Raw genomic sequence first — 12,425 nt, forward strand, 5'->3', positions numbered from 1 at the left:
GTGGCTTTCATTGTGCCTAGTGACACAGGGTAAAATCAAATCTTTGTCCACAATACCATCCATTTGAGGCATGGGGATACATCCACCTCTCAACTTGTTGAAGCAGTCACTTTAACACAAATTTCAGGAAATTAACAGGAAGAAAAAAAGAAACCCTGGGAAGTGATGCACTGGCAAAGGCTGACTGCCAACACTCCACCTTCTATTATTCAAATTGGTGTTTGAAAAGTTTGGTCCAACAACTATAAAATGTTGCCCTGTGGGTAGGGGAGTTTATGAAGCCTACTTTTCTGTGTATGTGGGTCTGTGCTTTACTGATCCAAACAATCTTTTTTTTTGGCTTGCTTTCTGGGCACATCTCTGATCAGACACTTAGGACAAATTCTTGAGTTGCTTTAAATGGTACTGTTGAGGTTTCTCTCTCATTGGAGTTGAGAGAATCCTTAAAACTAGCTGACCTAGTGTCCAATAAAGGTCTGCCTCACAGTACAGCCTTTTTCTCAGTAGATAACCTATACAACCTCTCTTCTCTGTATGCTTTCTCTTTTCATAAAGCTTGCAGGAGCTTTTTATCTTTGAGACATTTCCCTCATCAACTTTAATTGAAGCTTGATGGACAGGCTGAAAAGCTTTCTGGTGGAGACAAGGTAAAGTGGTGCACACAGTCATATCTTAGTCCCTGATAAAGTACCAGGCTAAAATCTATAAACCATAAAGAAGTCACCCTAAATTTTGCAAGTCAGGCTCTGCCTAACAAGGGAGAAGAAGGGATAAATGTATTTGTTTATTCTCTGGATAATGTTTCAGACATCATTATTCCTGGAACCCTGTAGTTTGCCACATCAAGTGAAGCATCAGTTTCTAGACACCCTGCTGACCACACAAGAAAGAATGCCAAGTCCTTCCCAAACCCAGGACCTTCATGCAATGAACAGATGTGCTGCCTGCAGTGCTGAGCCACCGAGTATAAAGGTTGGCTCAGTTTCTAGGAAATTAACATTATTTAGCCTTTAGCAAAGAAATCCCATCCCTGGTACACTTTTAATAATTTTTCTAGTAGCCTCTGTTTCATTTTAATGCATTCCCCATTGTCACATCCAATTTTGGTATCTGTACGGAATCCATTGCAGAGGATCAAACAGCAGAGGCTGAAAAAGCAACCATGTGAGCATGGGTGATATGGCACAGAAGTGCAGTCGCCTTACTCTGTTGGCTACTGCTCTGAGCACCACAAAGAAAATCACTTTCAAAATACAATACAATGACTGTCTGAAGCCTTTTCAATGCAGGACTAACCTCAGAAGGGCCTGAGGTTCTGTTTGGCTCAGATAAGCTTCAGAAAGCATCCAACTGTTTGATGATTATCAGAAACTCTTGCATCTGCCAGACTGGGTTGGAAAACTTCTAAGAAGCTCCCAGGTTTCTAAATGAGATTTTAAGGTGGGTTTTTTTTTTATTACTACTTGCTTCGGGCCAGATGTGCCTCTGGATAGTCCTCAGCAGTAAATATGAGTGACACTCTAGAAATGACAGAAGTACTTGGTCTCCAAGGAATGTGGCCCTGCCACGTTTCTTGGATTCTGGCTGGGAATAGATATTAGAAGAGTATGAAGGAAGGAGGAACAGACATTACCTTTTGGGTGTCAGTTACAGCAATAAAATGTCCACTGTTCCTTCTATTTGCAAGACTTTTCATCTCTTTGTGGCCAGTTCTATATCTTCTGCAGCCTGGGGCAGTTTGTGATCTCTTCCTGGCCATCTCATTTCATGTAGAACAAAGGACAGACCTTGTCTAACATTCATACAAAATACTATAATATAAATATGTGGCATTAATTTACTTGCTCCCTCTTTCTTCCTTGATTCTGGTCATTTTTGTGAGATTCCTGGTCCCATACAGCTGACTGACTTTGTGTTTACCCTACCTTTTTCCTCTTTGCCCACCTCCTTTTCCTCTGGTAGCACATAAAGGAATTGTCATGATAGCAGAAGTCTAAGAAAGAACATGCTTTTAAGAACACACAGAAAAATACCCTTGTCTCACATCCTGGAGGTTCTGAATCTCATGCAGCATTTGTCTGTGGGAGTTGGACACACACACAGATTCTCAAGACAGCAGGAGAGAGAAAGTATTCTCCAAAGGAACTGTAAACATTTGAAAATACCATTTATCTTGCCAGGCTTTTCTGGTCACTGAATTCCAAAATAGTTGTTTCATTAGTTACATTTGTTATTAGGCTCCCCAGCTTAGTGAAGTTAGGCACATCAGATACAAAGAAAAAAGCCAGTTTTCCCTACTGTCTTTCAGACTGCATCTCTGTGCTGTATGAAGCAGTTCTGACAACTGAATTACCTTTATCTTGTCTGTAGCACAACATGTGTATGATAATGCATTTTATAGCTGTAAGGGTTCCACAGTAAGTTCTAGCCTTCTGCTGTACCACTTGAGTGTAAGACCTGTACAAATGCCTCATGCTGCTCTCTCTGAAGCTGAAAAGCCAGTTGCCCTGGAAATGTTGATGTTACACTCACTGTGCAGCTGAAAGATTCACACATCTTTGGCCCATTCTGCATAGTAACAGACCTTTGTTCCCTTCTTCTGAAAGACCTACAAGATCCAACTTGCAGGTCTGCAGGTGGTGTTCTTTTCAAACAAAGTAATTTAAATGTGGAGTTTGGGATGCTGACATCCAAACAGCCTTTAGAGAAGTTTTCTTTCTTCAATGGTTTGACAAAAAAAAATAATCCAGAATTCATTGACATTAAAATCTTTATGCTAAAGCTCAAACATTTTGCTTAAAAAAAAATAAGATTGTCAGTTAACAGATTATATTATGTGTGGTAAAGCTTCAGACAACCCTAGATCTGAGAAAAGTAAATGATGTGTGAGTATGAAACGGAGATGTTTTTTGCCTTTGACAAGCAAGGCCAGAGAAACTCGCAGAGGCCTGATTTCAGAGGCAGCCTTTGCACTGTAGGCTGAAAAACATCCTTTGAGACTCAAATCCCTAAAACATAATGGATGTCAGGTCACAAAACCAGGATAGGAGCTATGTGAGTGAATTCTGAAGGAAGCACTCAGTGGTTAAACTCTCAGTTTTCATCAACATAACCATGCATTGCTCTTACTTTCATTATTGTATCACTGCTTAGTCCAGAAGACATTGTGCGTTCGTGTCTGGGTTTGACTGCAGCAAAGTCAAGGCTTCTCTTTCTTTGAGCTGCAGAAATCAGGGTCCAGTTCCTTATGCCCTGCTCTTCTAATGGCAGCTTAACTGCAGCAAGGGATGTAAGTCTGCAAGCTCTCCTTGGTTTTCAGTGGTTTCAATTGTTCAGTTTCCTATTCCAAAGAGAAGGCTGTGAGATTGTCAAGCATCTTTATCTTTAAAATTATTAAATCTTCTGTGTAGGGCTTTTGGCCACAGCTTTATCCTTTGTTTCCCAAAAGACCCACCCATTAAGTCAGAGGGAAAAGTCAGGGTTCAAAGACAAACTGCCATTTCTAGGTTAGAAATAACAACTCAGGTAGGAAGATTCCATATTAATGCTTTTCTATCGCTATTTGAATGTATTCTTATTTCATGGATTTCCATATATCATTTTCTTTGATCTGCAATAATATGTTGCACTTCCAAAAAAAGGCAAAAAAATGCTTCCTTCTTCTTTTTTTTAAAGAAATCATGTGCTTGCTTCAGAACTGTGACTGAATTAATTCCTGCTATTATCAAATTGAAGCATCATCTTTATTGGAATGGCAAGGCAAGACCACGGGGTTACTTTCTTTATATACAAAAAATCTCCAGCGCTAACATCCACCAGTGTTTTCCATGTTAGCTGTGCTATTTTGAGTAACTCTTCTGCAACAGGATATATTGCTGCAGCTATTTGTGCACAGCACACACCCCTGATGGATTTTTTTTTTTTTTCATTACTCCTTCTGTTGTCTGCATTGCATTACTGGAAGGTGACAAACTCATCTGGCCTTCACGCCTGTATATTCTGGACAAGTAAATGATAAAGTGACTTGGAGTCTCTGCAGTGTAAAAGTGATGTGAAGAGGTAGATTAACGAGGAGAGAGGCTGAGGTGAAGAATGGCAACATGAATGGACACATGTATGCAATAAAGTGTGCCCAGGCAGCCAAGAGGGCCAATGGCATCCTGGCCTGCATTAAGAACAGTGTGGCCAGCAGGAGCAGGGAGGTCATTCTGCCCCTGTACACTGCACTGGTTAGGCCACACCTCGAGTACTGTGTCCAGTTCTGGGCCCCTCAGTTTAGGAAGGAGGTTGACTTGCTGGAACGAGTCCAGAGAAGGGCAACGAAGTTAGTGAGGGGCTTGGAACAGAAGCCCTATGAGGAGAGACTGAGGGAGCTGGGGCTGCTTAGCCTGGAGAGGAGGAGACTCAGGGGTGACCTTATTGCTCTCTACAACTACCTGAAGGGGGGTTGTAGACAGGCAGAGGTTGGTCTCTTTTCCCAGGCAGCCAGCACCAGAACAAGAGGACACAGTCTCAGGCTGCGCCAGGGGAAGTTCAGGCTGGAGGTTAGGAGGAAGTTTTACACAGAGAGAGTGATTGCCCATTGGAATGGACTGCCCGGGGAGGTGGTGGAGTCGCCGTCGCTGGAGGTGTTCAGGAGGAGACTTGACAGGGTGCTTGGTGCCATGGGTTAGTTGATTAGTTGGTGTTGGGTGATAGGTTGGACACGATGATCTTGAAGGTCTCTTCCAACCTGGTTTATTCTATTCTAATAGCATTTCTAGCAGCGTTAATGTTAAATGTGACCTTTCTTTTCCTTTGTTTTGTCGGGGTTGGTTTGTGGTTTGTTCAGCAGTGGTAACAGGGATTTCCACAGCAGTTCCAGCAATGCCACCCTCAAAAGCTCAGGTAGGGATTTTCTGGTGGCTCACTCATGAGGACTGTTTATTTAATATTTTTCCCTTGTTACTTTGCAACATATCCTCTATCAACTCACACTAAAATTAACTGTCAGAAATAACAATTCTAATTTAAGTTCTTAATTACCTTCCTTCAGGAATGCTCATGGATCATGAGAGGTGAAGGGAAGTCTGCAATGATTATGTAATCATTTTGGACTGGCATTATATTAAACAAATATATTCAGCCACAGAGATTTACTGGGCCAGCTCCCAAACCTAGCACAGATGTCTGCGGCCTCAAAGGAACTTGAGCTGTTGGAGATCTGTGAACAGCAACATTTATGTACCTGCATAAGAATTTAGTCAAGGGGAGACTCTAGTCATGATACTTCAATGAAGAAGTGCTTTGCTCTTGTAGTGCAGACAAGATGATGCTTTTCACATCTTCCATTCTATCAACCTGCTAACTAGTGCCCATTCATAGCTCTGCTGATAGGTAGATAAAATTCTACACTGCTGTCCCTCAAGGGAAAGATGTTTAATTAGCCTGTCATTTGGAAGACAAATCTCACTAATGCAGCCCGTGCTGATAGCCTCCTTATCTCTAATGGAAAAAATTCCATTGATAATAATCTGGAAGGTTTTTTTTTTCCCTGTTGTTTCACCAGGGGAATGATAGCAAAAGATCTTCAGATTTTATTCCATTTAGGTAACTATAATAGTCAGTACATCCCAGTTTCACTTTCATCTCATTGGCAAACTTCTGGTCTGGTATATTTAATTTACAGTAATTAATTTTCAGCAATCCAAAAAAAAAACCTTGTTGAATCAAGAGGATCTTAAATCTATTGCTGGAAGCTGGCTGCTAATGCCAGTCACCTGGCAGTGAGAACAAAATAGTGTGAGAGGGAGTCTGCACCAGCAGCAGGTGTAGAAGGGTCCTTTCTCAGTTTAATGAATTCTCCTTTTGTTTGTGTTAAGAACCAGAAAGATTTGGTGCATGGTGTTGGATGAAGGGTTTGTCTATTTCATGTGGTTGCTTTTCTTTCTTTTTTTTTTTTTTCAGATTTGGCAAAATACTTAAATGAGTGAGATGCTAACTTTTTGTCTCCTTTACCAAAACAAGATAATTTTTTACAAGTGGTTGTTTTTTTTTTTTTCCTTTCCTTTCAATATTTTTTCCTTAGAGTGGACTCATTAGCCACTATATCTCAGAGACATTAAATGAAGCTCCAATGAGTTGGGTTACTCTATTTCCTTGTACCTTACATCCTCTGAAAGTGCTGGGTTATATGGATAATCAGGGGAGAAGATATTCCTGTTTCATAATTACTGTATGGCACTTCATGAAACTGTAATAGGCTGCACAGGATTCTTGCTCTGATTTACTGAAGTACCTCTTAAAATAAGGCAGCTGATTAAAGCATGTCAGCTTAAGTGAGAATGCATAATGAGGGTCCAAGGTTTAGGATCTAGTACTAGATGGTTATTAAATGTAATCCAGCCTTATATCCCAACCAGGAGTGAGGCAGCACTGAGGAAATAATGCTTATAAGAATAGATTTCTTCTGATCTCCACAGGAAGTTGACATCTGGTGTGCCAAGGTCACTGGCTGCCACACTGAACAGAACTGTCTGCTTTTGCTCTGACTTGAGTGCCATATGATTACACAATGCCTGTCTGAATTGTTTGTTTGGATGAGCTTAGTTTGGCATGGAAGTGGATGAGAGTGAGGTAGCATGTTGTGATGACTATGCACACCTCTGATCTCTTTGTTCAGTTATTGTCTTTGTCAAAACTCAGTAGGACAACTCGGTCTACTGAGGAGCTGTTTGTGATGAGGCTTCCTGACCTTGCTGCAATACAGTAATTGTGTAAAATAATATTTTACTTGCAAATGCTCCTCCATTGAATCACTTGGCTAAGTTCAAATTAAATCACTGTTCAGTGTGAATGAGGATGACAGAATTTAACCATCAGAGAATAAAATTCTACTGCAATTTACATTGTACTCCCTACCACCTTCCCACTTTCTCCAGGAAAATGAGTTTCCGTTGTTGCCAAGAATAGCATGTTCTCATATTCCAGCTGAAGCATGTAATGGATGAGTCAGTCTGAGTTTGCCTTTGAACCAAAAGGTTCATTTAAATCTACAAAGTGGTGCTGTGTTTCAAACAAAACCCAAATCAAGACAAACCTCTTCAATTTTGATGAGTTCTAGTTTGAATTTTGGGTGCATCCACAGAGCATTTGCTTCAGGAAACCAGACAAGGACAAACCCATTCTTTAATAAATTTCCCCTAGATAGATATTAAAGAAACATCACTGAAGTTAGAAATCTATCTGAAGGCCATTGGAGTTGATTTGGAGTTTCTATCACTGACTTCAGCAAGCTGAAGTGTCCAAGTGTCACAGTGTAATGTAAAAACACATTGCATTTAACAAAGCCATGTTTGCTGATACATGCCAAGTAGCTTTTTACCTTGTTAACATAATGAAATATTCAATTTGAACAATAGTTTAGTTTAATTGAGCAGTTATCTGATAATCTGCACATGTTTAATGGGGTAAATGTGTGAGGCAGGTGCAAAAAAGCCCCTTCAGTATATTAAACTAATACAGCATTCAATGAACTAATGAGGTGCTGTGGGAGTTGCATTTCAATTAAAAATCTATGAAGACATAAGCCACAAGCCACTTATGAAAGTTGTTTGTTAGTTCTGCCTGCTTTCCATGGAAAGGAGAATCAGTCAAAGGCTCCTTAAACACATGAATGAGTTGGAAATGAAAGTTGAATATATGGTTTAATGAAGATATAGCAGTTTCTTTTCCAACTGCATTTGGCAGTCCTGTTTATTAACAACCTGCCTGCCCTCACTTAGGTTCCATGTAGAGTGACTTGGATTTTCTCATAACGCTTTATGGAAGGGCCAACTGCAGAGAAAGAATGACCAACATATGTTACAATTCCTACAGGCACAGCAGAGACTTACCTGTGTGTCTGGAAAAAAACATTAGGTTTATAGACTTCAAGAATGAATAACTCCTGATATGCTTACACTAAGCTAAGGGGATTGATCTTCAGTGGTGTTCCAGCTATGCTGAGAGTTATGCAGCAATTTGAAGCTCCAGAGGCTACAGATGAAGTGGCCAGGAATAGATGTGATTGTTAGCCTTGGAGAAACCCAATAAGGATATAGATCACTTGTGTGAGTAGTATGTTACAAATGGGCTGTTTGAAGACAAGCAAAGCAACAGGGAGATGTACCAAAAAGAGTGCAAGGGTAGGACTTCTGTGAGCCCAAACCAATTTTTCTTATAAGTTTTTGAGACTGCTGTTAAACAATATTAAAGCAAAAGTCAGGAAGGCTGGGGAAGGACTTCTCAGGATCTCAGGCAGTGATAGGACTAGGGGGAATGGAATGAAGCTGGAGGTGGGGAGATTCAGGCTGGATGTGAGGAGGAGGTTCTTCACCATGAGAGTGGTGAGACCCTGGAATGGGTTGTCTAGGGAGGTGGTTGAGGCCCCATCCCTGGAGGTGTTTAAGCCCAGGCTGGACGAGGCTCTGTCCAGCCTGCTCTAGTGTGGGGTGTCCCTGCCCATGGCAGGGGGGTTGGAACTAGATGATCCTTGTGGTCCCTTCCAACCCTGAATGATACTATGATACTATGAGAAGTCATCTTCCTTTCATGATGGTCTAGCAATGCTTTCATGAGTTATAACTGCACCACTCAAATTTGTGACCAATGTCTGTCTCTTCCTGCATCTATCACAGGAACAGCCAAGATGAGGCAGAATTCCTTTTGGAGTGTTGTCCTTGTTTTGTAAAATGGGGAAAAATTCTTCTATTGGTAAAATCTGTGACTGTTAAGGGATCCTGATCAGCCCATAGATCTAACAAACAGTAAATGGAATAAACAGAGTCAGCCACAATATACCCACTTCACATACCGAAGGCCTTACTGGGGGAGTGGGATGGCCCAGTGATATCTTAGAACTTGGATAACTCAATTTGATTGCTCTGGTGTTTTTCTAGGGAACAGATCCCCACGTAGTAGCAAAATGATGTTCCTGTCTGGGCTCATCCTCTCGATGTGCCTCCAGAGAGGAAACCTACCAGCTGTGATCACAAGTTCACCCCAAAAATCAAGTAAAATAAATCTTTTTATAGGGAATCTAATGAGGATCTTTCCAGAGGGGGGGAAAAAAGGTTACACAGAGTTTTCTAAACCCACAGAAAGATAGGAACATCATTCTCTACCAGAGTATTTACCAGTGACAAGATTAATGAATTCAGAGTTTGCTGTTACTTTAATAACTTGAATGCTTATGCACACCATGGATGTGCATAGGATGATTCTTGACAGGTGGATCTGTAATTCAGCACACTGCCTTCTTTTTCTTTTTATGAAAATAATGTGTTATACTAGGAGGAAATTATTTTTCATACTCAATGTGTCAAAATATTTGGAAAGCTGCCCAAAGCATGAGTTACCCAAACACCATACAACAATTAGTTTTAATGTAAATGACATCAGTTGTTCTATAAATTACCCAGTGATTGTATTTCCCATATCTCTACTGGTTTATCCCAAGGAATGTGTCAGCATAAAGATGGTTTGATGGTGCAGTAGGCTATAGAGAAACAGGCAAAAGCTGTGCTTTTGAAGAGGATCAGGCCTTGGGCTGCAGATGTTTGCCATCCAATATTCTGCATAAACCTATCCCCAACCCCACTGAAATAAAAGGGGGAAAACTGACTTTAGAGGCCATTATATCTGTATAGCTTTCTGAAAATAGCTCAAACCAAATTCCCAGAGTCTTCATTGGGACTCTTGTTTTAGATTCTGCTTTTGTAGGTCTCTTTGGTTTGCATCTAGATACAAATTCATGAATGAAAAGTTCACGTCGCCATCAGCAGCTCACAGCACATGCTGCTACGTTTAAAAATTCACTCTTGCATTACCTCATAGGCTTCTGTTACTCTTATTATTACTTACTGCAGCCATCTCTCTCAGCAATTATTTTAGTCAGGTGGGGCCTTGTATAGATATGCTTAGAATCAACATTTAGTCTTTCTTAGTATGTCCCGTGACAAAAACGGAGTTTAGAATATTGATCAGCTTAGGTGCTCTCAGTGTGGCAAACTATTTTAGAGATACCTGCAAGTAATCTGTGAAAATAGGTATTTCAGAAGCATAATTCTCTTTGATGAAGTGCTTATTTTAAAGCAGAGACGTTATCTGTAGTGCAGCCTTGTATGCTTTGGAGCTTTGCATAATTTCTAGCAATCGCAGCATCTGAACTCTTCTCCATTATGTATTCCACTGCTTAATTTATGAAGTGTGAGGAATAAAGCTGGTTAAAAATAAATTTACTTTGGTGATACTTAATCTTTTCCCCTCCTCCCCCCCCCCCCCCCCTTCAAAATACGTGCTGTAATTAACATATTGATCTCTAACAAATGCTGCAAGTCTCTTCCTAATCGCTGCGCCGTACATTTCGTTTGACATTTCAGTTATATTTCACTGGCTTTGACCTATGAGCATAAAATGATTTAAGAAAAGAATAAATTCAATGAAATTGGACATATTCACACTAAGAATCTGATTTTTGTGTCAGATTAATTTGATGTTTTGTGAAAAGACCCTGTCGTTGGGAAGAATGTGACTTACATGAGCAAAATCACCATTTGCCAGATGCCAAGAAGAGGGAATAGAATAAGAACTTGGAAATGATTATGTGACATTTTAGATACACTCCGAGCTCTCTCAGTGTAAGTTAAGTGCAAAGCATTGCAGAGGCACATTAAGTTGCATCTTTATGGGGAATAAAAAGCTTACGAATCACAAAACCCGCTACAGTCTGGAAATGAACGTATAAATACGCTGGCATCATACCACGCTGTGGGTCAAATTCCCCTTTCAGCACAACAGCCCTATTCAGTTTAACTTTGGGACCAGTTTGGAGAACTTTAATAAGATGGATTGAGTGATTTGTTTTGTTACAACAGCAGCAATATTTGGGACTTTAGCTTCTCCTTTCAGTGTTGGGAATTAAATACGGCAGTTCTGAGCTTAATCTGTAAGAGTTATAGAAGCAAGGTGATTATGAAACTGCCTCATTTACTTTTATCAGGGTTGTGTTGTATCAGCTCTTCTCTCTAATGGCTGAGAGCATTTTGGTAGGCAAATTATTATAGTTATTTTTTATTGTTTGTATAGCTATCAGGAGCAGGGAGGTCATTCTGCCCCTGTACACTGCACTGGTTAGGCCACACCTCGAGTACCGTGTCCAGTTGTGGGCCCCTCAGTTTAGGAAGGAGGTTGACTTGCTGGAACGGGTCCAGAGAAGGGCAACAAAGTTGGTGAGGGGTTTGGAACACAAGCCCTATGAGGAGAGGCTGAGAGAGCTGGGGTTGCTTAGCCTGGAGAGGAGGAGACTCAGGGGTGACCTTATTGCTCTCTACAACTGCCTGGAGGGAGGTTGTAGATAGGTGGATGTTGGTCTCTTCTCCCAGGCAGCCAGTACCAGAACAAGAGGACACAGTCTCAGGCTGTGCCAGGGGAGGTTTAGGCTGGATGTTAGGACGAAGTTCTACACAGAGAGAGTGATTGCCCATTGGAATGGGCTGCCCAGGGAGGTGGTGGAGTCACCATCATTGGAGGTGTTTAGGAGGAGACTTGATGGAGTGCTTGGTGCCATGGGTTAGTTGTTTAGGTGGTGTTGGATTAGTTGATAGGTTGGACACGATGATCTTGAAGGTCTCTTCCAACCTGGTTTATTCTATTATTATTATTATTATTATTATTATTATTATTCTATAGCAACTTAAGTGCTAGTTGTGGACAGTGTTCCATAGTGACAGACAGAGAACATAAGACAATGAGTTGAAATGTGCCCCAAGTAGTTTGTAATCTACTATAAAACAACACCAGGAGACTTCATAACAGTGTTGAGATGTTATCTACCACACAACATTCAACATGGCATGCCCAGCTAAGCAAATTAATAGGTCTATTTATTAATTTTTAATCCATTCCCCCAAAGCCTTTATAACAGATGCTTCAGTTATCCTAGAAAGGAAAACCTCTTTCCACTGAATTCTGATTGGGGGCTAAGGTATCAAATTCCCAATTACTGATCCTGCAGGAGAGAAAGTGCAGAAGTCCAGATTCTCAAAATTATTGTTCATCTGTGGTGGCAGCCTGCAATTACTTTTCATCAGTAAATGATCAACAAGTAAAAGTTGTGATCCTGGGCTGGAAGATTAGGAAAAGGGTATGGTTACACATCCTGTCAGAGCATTGACCTAATAAGGGAAAATTACTGCAGAAATTGTTTTGTTTGTGCCTCCTTTCTATCATCCTTTACTGAACTTCTCCTGCTTACTCAGCTTTGGTTGGTTGGTTGGGTTTTTTGTGGTTTGCTGTTGCTTGATTTTGTTGTCTTTCTAAAATGAAGCCTTTAGCTTTTGTATTTTCAAAATACATGATAAATATTGGAGTGTTTCTCCATTGTATTAGCTCCCTCATATCCTTTT

The sequence above is a fragment of the Melanerpes formicivorus genome, unplaced genomic scaffold (genome assembly GCF_026170545.1).
Source record: "Melanerpes formicivorus ecotype bairdi unplaced genomic scaffold, bMelFor1.0.p_v2 SCAF_20, whole genome shotgun sequence".
NCBI classification, from domain to species: Eukaryota; Metazoa; Chordata; class Aves; order Piciformes; family Picidae; genus Melanerpes; species Melanerpes formicivorus.